This window comes from Pinus tabuliformis, chromosome Q (assembly GCF_031772625.1).
Source record: "Pinus tabuliformis cultivar Carrire ecotype Pingquan chromosome Q, CPIR1, whole genome shotgun sequence".
Classification (NCBI taxonomy): domain Eukaryota; kingdom Viridiplantae; phylum Streptophyta; class Pinopsida; order Pinales; family Pinaceae; genus Pinus; species Pinus tabuliformis.
Window position 1 is genome coordinate 192411617 of NC_142296.1, and position 9071 is coordinate 192420687.

Genomic DNA, 9071 nt, shown 5'->3' on the forward strand with positions numbered 1-9071 from the left:
TTGATGGCTTAAAACTTAAAAGCTAACAAAGCATTTAGAAATCAGAGTTGTCTTTGAGTGAGACTTTTTGGAAACTTTTCTGTTGGGGCTTTCCGGTCTAATTTCTCTAAAATCATCTAGTAGATGGGTAACCCATACACAATCTAAGTGCCCTAGGGGTTTTTCAGGGTGCTAAATCCATATATACAGTAGAAAAAACTAGTTTAAATACACAAATGAAGATTTCACCTCAAATTTTTCTAAGGAATTTTGATGTCAGAAAGTCCAAAAAGTCTCAGTAAAGACAACTCTGATTTACAAATGCTTTGTTATCTTTTAAGTTTTAAGCCATCAAACTTGACTAACTTTATTTTTGAATAACTTGTAAGGGGATAGTACAATGGACCTCCTAAGCATCCAAATTCATTTAAAAAATGTAAAAAATGTGTGTGAAGGCTGGTTTGTCTTTTATCAAGAAACTTTAAGTACATTTGATAGTTCACCAAGACAACCAGTTACCCAACTCTATGTCTTGGAAATCTATAAGAGAATTCATTGAGTACTGGTAAGGAGTACAAGACCTATTTTTGACATCTGAATTCTCTTAGAAATGCATATAAAACATTATTTTGTTGTTTCTTGTGGCCGATTTCATACAGATTTGTCTAAAGATGACTTAGCCATTGTGTGTTTCTACATGAACATTTAACTGTATACTAATATAAGATTTTGAATTTTTTTGCTAGAGATATAATCTGCCTTTATTTGCACCTTTTATGGAAATTTTTAGTTTTAGTAAGTTAAAAATATGGTATGCATGATTATAGTTTTTATAAAGATTATAGATAATGTGTTTTTTTTTAAATCGATGGCTATAAATGTGATTTTCAAGATTGCCATAACTCTTCATGTAATTCTTTAAAGTGTGCTAGCTCAATGGAAGAGTGCCTTCCTTACAAGCAGGAGGTTGGTGGTTTGATTCCACTGTGTGCTAACATGAATTAATCAATGATTTTGTAGTTTATTTAATTAAAAAAAATAAATCGATTTGTTTCAATGGTGAGATATTTCTGGATTCATTATTTTATATTGTCTCTAGAGAGAGAATAGATAGTATTAAAGACATATTGTCTCTAATTCTAGTGTTGTCTCTAGAGAGGCAAAAGTGAAACTGTCTCAAGAGAAACAACAATGAAATTGTCTCCTAAGAGACAATAATGCTTATGTTATATATTGTCTTTATAGAGACAATTTTTTAAAACAATAATCTTTAAGACAACATTTTTTTAGACAATAATGTTTAAGACAATAATTTTTTAGACACTTGCTTAAAGACAATATTTAAGACAATAAAAAAGTTTTTTTTGTCTCAAGTTAAGACAATTTACCCAAAAACTGTCTCAATTGTTGTCTTATAACCCCCCTTTATGTAGTAGTGAACGCATCATTATTATGCTATGTACATGTAATAAAGTATTATTCTTTATTTAAAGGTTAATGTGAAGAACTTGTTATATTTAAAATATAAAATTATGATGTCAAAGTTTAGTTGGCCAAGTTGTTATATGTTAAGCTCCTTTAGATTATCTATTGAATTCTTTTTTGTGGGATGCTTATTTCTACACATGCAATGACCTACAACCATATTATATTGAAACCCGTTGTTTACATTTAAGCTTAAAATGGATTGTAGATGGCCTCACATTCGATTGAACACAACAGATTCTATTGGACAAAACATAATACAATTTCTATTATTGTGGTATATTATGCCATGCAAGTGTATGTCAAGGATTTATAACAATGGCAGAGGCTTTCTGGTCAGAAAAATACATAATGACGGTGTTTACGGGATCTTTCAATTAATATTAGTTTGATTATTGGAAAATGTCAATATTAATATGTTTTTTAAACACACAACAAGGTTTTACTAGGTAACTGGGTACAAAAAACAATGTAGCAATTAGAGAAAAGGAGAAAAACTCATAGTAAAAACCTTTCCCCAAAAGAGAAAAAGATGCTACTTTTGAAAAGGGAATTGAAATTTAAATTGTTGACCATATATATGGATAAAACTCTAACCTTAGTGAACTTGTTTGAATATTAAGTGGAAGAGCTTCTATTATGGAGGCAATAAAATCAAACACTAACAACCACAACATAAATGCTTCTCAAAAATAGGCAAGGAGTGGGAACAAATTCTTTGAAGATAAACAACCACCATCAACGATCAAATGAACAATGAAGCCTAAAAGGTCCAAAAAGAAAGTACGGAAAAATATCTAAAGAGATCCATGTGACTCCAAGCTATCAACTCCATCAGAGATCCATGTTGGAATCCAAATAACAAATTTCAAACTTCTTAAACAAATACATCCTCTAGAATGAGACCCACTTAAAATGTTCTATGTGGTACTCATGTACAATCAACAAAAGAATCATAAAATGAATGTACTTTTGAATTCCAATACATCTTGCCCAAAGTGCATAGTCCCTAGTTGCCGCAACCACCTATCCGAAATAGGAAAGCATGTGCTCAATACAATGTTCACTCTTAAAAAATAGTCGATGTTGAATAAAATGGGGAAGCATAAAGAATCACAGGAGGAAGAATGGTACACCATTCTCCACTATGCTGAACTAGGTAGTCATAGATGATGGTAATAAACGTTATGAATGACAAAAAAGTATGGAGGTGCTAATTAAACAACGCAAAAAACATTCCAAAGTGGCTACCTCTAAGTCTTGCAAAACATGACTATTTATGGAGATAAATGTCTTGTGATACTCTAAGAATATTTTCTCTAGTGAAACAAAACACTATTCAAGGTGCAAAGAGGGAAGTGCCAAAAATAAAGGGCATCATGGACAACAATCCTTGATATGAGTGCTTGCAAACAATGCCATTATAGGTATCTATGTACATGTGAGGAATCAATCCTCTTGATTTAATTTTGAAAAGATTTTTTTTTTCAAAAAGCATCAAGTATAGCATGCCACCAACTATTAGAAAGAGAATGAAATTATTTTCTCAACCTCTCTAACAATGCCAAAAATTGTAACTTCATACACAAAATAATGTACATAACCTCCAAAATACAATAAATTAGCAAACAATAATACCAATGAGTCCCCCAATATAGATATAAAGAAATTAAATCCTTGGTCTCATGATTTATACACAACCAACTGAACAATCCAACAAGCTCTTAAGAGCCAAACACTAAGGTCACAAACCTTAACTTGCATGAAATGAACAAAGGTTAAGTTAAAACAAACCAAAGCTACACAAAGCCTTCCACATGTGTTATTAGAAAGAGATAAATACACAATAAACAAAAAACAATATTAATACTCGAATAGTGAATTGACTATGTGACCAAGTCAAGTTTACTGGAACAACCCCAACAATCTCATTCTTAAACTTGTTGGGGAATATTAAAATCATCCAAGTAACTTTGTTGAAGTCCATATAAAAAAACAAAGTATACCTAATTACATAGGTAATCAACCCTTGTATCCACTAGTTTTCTAGGATATGTTTCCTCATACATGGTTCAACCATCTCACACCTTGAAATTTCACATTCCCCAACTTAAACTAGCATACAAGTACACATTTCACCCTTGTACCTATTAAAATTATCAATTACACAACTTGATTATACACAAATCCATGCATCAACACATGCTAACACATATGCTTGAATAATAGGTCTCCTCAAGCTAGCATAAGATTAAACATGCTACCCTTGTACCTATTCAAGTGGATCATTCCACAACTTACACATGTATTCCTAAACAACAAATATTCCAAAAAACCTTGGGGAATACAATCTACCTATAGTTAGGATTTACATCTTGAATCAAAAACCTTTAGGGTTTTCATGAACTATTGTAGCTCTCCATAACATGCTATATCCTTCACTAGTTATCACCACCATTGATTCCATCCGTTCTCTTATCCATGTAGCTATGCAACCTCTCTCAACATATATCTCTTCCACAAGTCACTATATAATTTATAATTCTCAATATAAAAAAAACCACAAACAATGCACTTTTCTCACGTTAACCTGACCTTCCAATATCATTTACACTTACCAATCCATGTGATTTCTCATTGGCCCAACTTTCAAATCTCATCTTAAACTAATCCATTCATCATTCAACATCCTCATCAATTATCAACTCCATTCATCAAAGCCATAGCATTCTTAACCATGCCACGAAACCAGTAAAAACAAGTATGCAATGAGAGATGATCTCAGATACCCCTATCCTCTTGATCTCTTCCCTTCAAAATACCCTCCAAGATTTAGTTTTTGTTTTCTTGGAACAGGTAATTGTCTCTTTTAACTAATTAATCAAAAGAAACAGTGTTTACTAATAACTGCAAAATTCCCTTCCATAACTTAATATAAGAACAATTTATAAATTTCAAAAAAAAAATAATTTGTTTCACTCTAGTAAAGACAAATATGTACATTAACAGGGTGTATTAACCCGGTTACGTTCTTTCTTCAATGATTTTCCGAAACACTACAAAGAGAAACTATTTGGGTAAAATGTGATAAGTTATGTTTGTTTACACATTAAGACTTTGTTTATTTAACTTTCATTAGTAAATATGAGTTACATTTCTCTGAATTATACAAAAATATTAAATCTTGAAAATGCATTTCAGGCAGGTGAATGTAATTTAAAACAAATTCACGGCCCAAAATATTAACACACTTTAATAAACTTTACGTGAAGTTAAATAAAATTTTGAATTAAATAATTTTTTTTTTGGGGGTGTACAAGGGCTTGAATTTTCTTGGGAAAGGTTCAGACCTGAAAGGATCCAATGGTTTGAAATGTTTTTTAATAATCTAGTAAATTGTAAATATTTAATTACTCTTGTAAACAAATTAGATATTACTATTTAAGTTTATATATTAAGGATTTAATGGTTTGAAATGTTTTTGTGATGAACTCATTAAATTGTAAATATTTAATTACTCTCGTAAACAAACTAGATATTACTATTTAAGTTTATATATTTATTATTTTGATTAAAATGTGCATGAGGCAAATGTCTTGATAATCACAATTATGTAAATCTCACATGACAGATAGTTAGGATAGACAGTTCCCTATTCCTAACTACTTCCTTGTAGATTTATTCTCAAGGAAAGAGATCAAAAGGGTATTAGTACTCGAGATGAAGAGACGAAAGGAAAATGAGATATTTTTGTGCTGATATGTCACACAGATTCCAAGAGCTATGTCTAGTACGTCTAGTTAACACTAGATAGTTGTACGTGACTAGATAGCTATAAATAGTTGTAAAATAGTAAGACTAGATAGCTGTAAAATAATGAGACTAACTAGATAGCTGTAAAATAGTAAGACTAGATAGGCTAACTAGATAGCTGTAAAATAGTAAGACTAGATAGCTGTAAAATGGTAAGAGTAACTAGATAGCTGTAAAATAGTAAGACTGTTAGTCTTACAGGAAACACCCTGCATGTCCGTAGACTTTGGCGTGAAAGTGAGTTTCATGGTTGAGAGGCATGTCGGTAGACTTTGGAGTGAAAGTGAGTTTCATGGTTGAGAGGCAAATCCGAGTTTCTAGTCCAATTTGATTCAACTGCTGACAAAAAAATATTCAACCTCTGACAGAAAATATTTCCAGAAGCAAATAAGTATATATTTAACTTTCTGTAGGTTAGTTAAACTATTAAGCAAAGATATGTACTCTTTTGGAGAAAATTGTATATAAACTGGTTTAGTTAAGGCATACTCGCCACTAACAAAAGCTACAAATTGTATAGATTAGTGTATTCTAATAATCTATAGACGAAACAACTAAACTTTACAATGTAACAAGAATAGATTCTACAACGCCTTAAAATGTTAAGGAATTAACTGTAATAAACAGGAAGTAAGGTCTAGGACCAAACCACATCTTCATTACTTAATTTGAACAAAAGGGAAAATTCCCCCATACTTAAAAGGGAAAATTCCCTAAGTAAAAACACGAAAACTAGAGCTATCTAACAACGCAGATAACAAATTTATCATTCAAGATTTAGCAAAAAATCTGAACTCAGAACTGAAACCCAGTGAATAAGGGACAAATCGGTTAAAGACACCTCTAGAATTAAGCCACAAAATAAGTATTAAAATTTTATATATTTAATGTAGAAAAGACAGAGCGTGGGTCAAAACCCCAAAAAGATTTCAGAAATAAAGATTGGAACAGTGCGTATATACAGCAAACTTAATGCTTGAATTGAATAATCTCTTGTAAAGAAAAAAGAGAAACAACGGACACTGAACAAGGGTATAAAGTATGAGAACGACCCTTTCTTCAATACGAAGTAGCTAATAACAGTATTTACAAAAAAAAATCTCATGAAGTCTTCAAAATGAAACCCTTAAATGATGAGGAACTTCCAGTTACAATAATACAGTCAAAACCATTCCGTGAGGGTTTAATTACAAATGAACTGGCTGGCCAAGAACCCAGAACCTCAGATAGCAGGTCGACGGTTCTATAACCTGAGCATACAGAACATAGCCACAAGGGTCTCCATACTCGGAGCCCCGTGAAACGTTTAAACACTATGTGAAAAAATAGAACATACCAAGAGAAATATAGACGAATGGCTGTTAAAACCGCTTCCTCGAGAGCCAAAGCCTCCAGACCAGAATAATCTGGAATAATTTCACATGCCCAGGCGCCGGACGAAGAACAAGTTTGAAACCTTTGGTAGGAACCCAGGAGGAAATCTTTGTTCTACCATTCTCGAGCAGCTAGAAGACCTTCGGCGAAACCTAGAAGGCCAGTAGACAAGATTTAGTTATACATAGCATTAGTTATGAAATACAACTAACGATACTCAATCCAAGCTTCAAACAAAAACTATATATGGCCAGGGCTGCGGCACAAAACGCCTCCTTCAAAGCAATGGAGCACCAACATGACTCGCCGCAAACCTGAGAGCCCAAGCATAACATCAAAGCAAGACTATTACAACGCAGGAGGAAGAATTTCTATCATACAAGGTAATACAATCGAACCTGGGCGAAATTTGAAGCTTGGGGCCGGAAACCTAAATGCTCTTCCAACGTAAAACTTAACACCGAAAATACATCACAGTCTGGCTGACAATGGGGATGAGGGTGCCCTTGCTGCAGTCGGATGAACTCAAGAACTGTCGATGAGAAGAATTTTCCAAAGAGAAGCCAACAGCTGAAAGGCGGACGAAAAGCTCCGGAATCCTGCCCGGAAGTCACATTCACTGAATTAGATTAACTCGATAAGCACCCTAAAGATTTACCGTGCATACAACTGGGATTCCAATAAGTAGTAGTATTAAGTGAACATCGCAAATTTTCATTAAATGTAATCGCTCGGTACAGAGTTCTTAATATAAACAAAAAGGGCATAATTCGAGGGTATAAACAATGTTGATATTTGTACGTATAAGTAAAGTTAATTTTTACGGTTTAAACAAATTTTTTTAATGGTTAATAAGGAGAGACGTCACAGTTTTAATAGAAAGCGCTTATAATTCGGATGGAAAGTTGGTGCTCGGTTAACAGCCCTTATCTGACCTGAAAACATGCTCACGTATGTGAAGTGGAGCCTCACATGTTACTTTAATTTAATAGCATATGGTTTAATACAATATTTCAACCGTACCTTCCAATTAATAGATTTGTTAGAGAATGGTTTCATGTGAATAAATTTAATAATAAAATGTTATATAAAGTGGATTTGAAGCTTTACGACACTAGCTTAGGAGATAGTGAATATATGGGATACAAATTTATATGTATTTAAAATGATTGATTCTGTGGATAAACTCTAAAACCCTTAAAGGAGTCAATGTGTCAGTGAGTAAACTATTTATCCTGACTAGGTGATCTTGCTTATGTTAAACCTCTTGGGCATAGGTTTATTCATAGCTTTAGTTAATGAAATGTGACTTTGTAAAGGATAATTTTTTGTCGAAATATTAATAAAGTTTTAGTATTTTTTTGTATTCAAGTTTTTGTGATCCATAATGAATTAAACAAAGTTTTTCGGTAGAAATCACATGATAGAATTTTTTGGCCGACAAGTTTCGAACCAATAAGTGTGATTTATTATTAGGATCAGATGATGAACCACACTTGTTGGTTCGAAACGCGTCGGCCAAAATATTCTCTCATATAATTTCTACTGAAAAACTATGTTTAAAGTTTTAATATATTAATAAATAATTAAATTATTTTAAAAATCATTGATTAAAAAGACAATAAAACACAATTTTAAGAAGTGGAAAACATTCTCATATAAGTAAATTTCATTTTCCCATTTAAAAAAAATAAAACTAATTTAAATCCTCACCATAACTTTGAAAAATAAGATCCATAAAAGACATCAATGTGTGAGAATTGATTTTGATAAAGAATGAAAGCAAAACAAGTGCATTCTTTAATATGAAATTAACAATGTAAAAACATTTTAAAATCTAAATTTTGCTATGCATATTGTTAAATAATATTAATCATCCATAAAATTTGTGATTATTAGTGATATGAAAATTAATAAAATCAGGTTGTGATTATTGGTCATAAGAAAATGAACAATGCAATGTAAAATATGTAATTTACTAAAGAAAAATTAATTTTAAATGTGATAATATTATTTAGATGTCTCTTTTAAACAAGGTTTTTACTAATCTAATAATATTTTATGAGATTTAAACAAAATTTATGTATTTTATTAAAGAAAAATAAAATTTAATTTTAAATGATAATATTATTTACCTGTAATAAAGAAAGTTTTTACCAATATAATAATATTTTATAAGATTTAAACAAAATTTTCTTTAAACCTTTATATAACATTATACCCATGAATTGATGAGAAGAGGGAGACTTTAATTAGAAAAGTAATTTTAATATGATCCAACTTTTAAAGTTAGCACTGATTTATGGTTCACATTCATATCCGGTGTGAAGCTAGTGGTGAATTATATCTCTGGTTTGAACCATATCATATACACAATGTGAATTAAAGTGGAATTTTCTGCATACTAATATGATAATATT

The 9071-nt window shown here is 31.4% G+C and overlaps 1 long non-coding RNA gene across 1 annotated transcript; it reads right to left on the minus strand.

The window, feature by feature from the left end:
- Nucleotides 1–6234: 6234 nt before the first annotated feature.
- LOC149218869 (uncharacterized) lies at nt 6235–7327 on the minus strand. Its single transcript, XR_016248660.1, has 2 exons — nt 7050–7327; nt 6235–6803 (listed from the first exon to the last, which is right to left on the minus strand). It is a non-coding gene; the product is annotated as an uncharacterized LOC149218869 (long non-coding RNA).
- Between the last annotated feature and the right edge of the window lie 1744 nt (nt 7328–9071).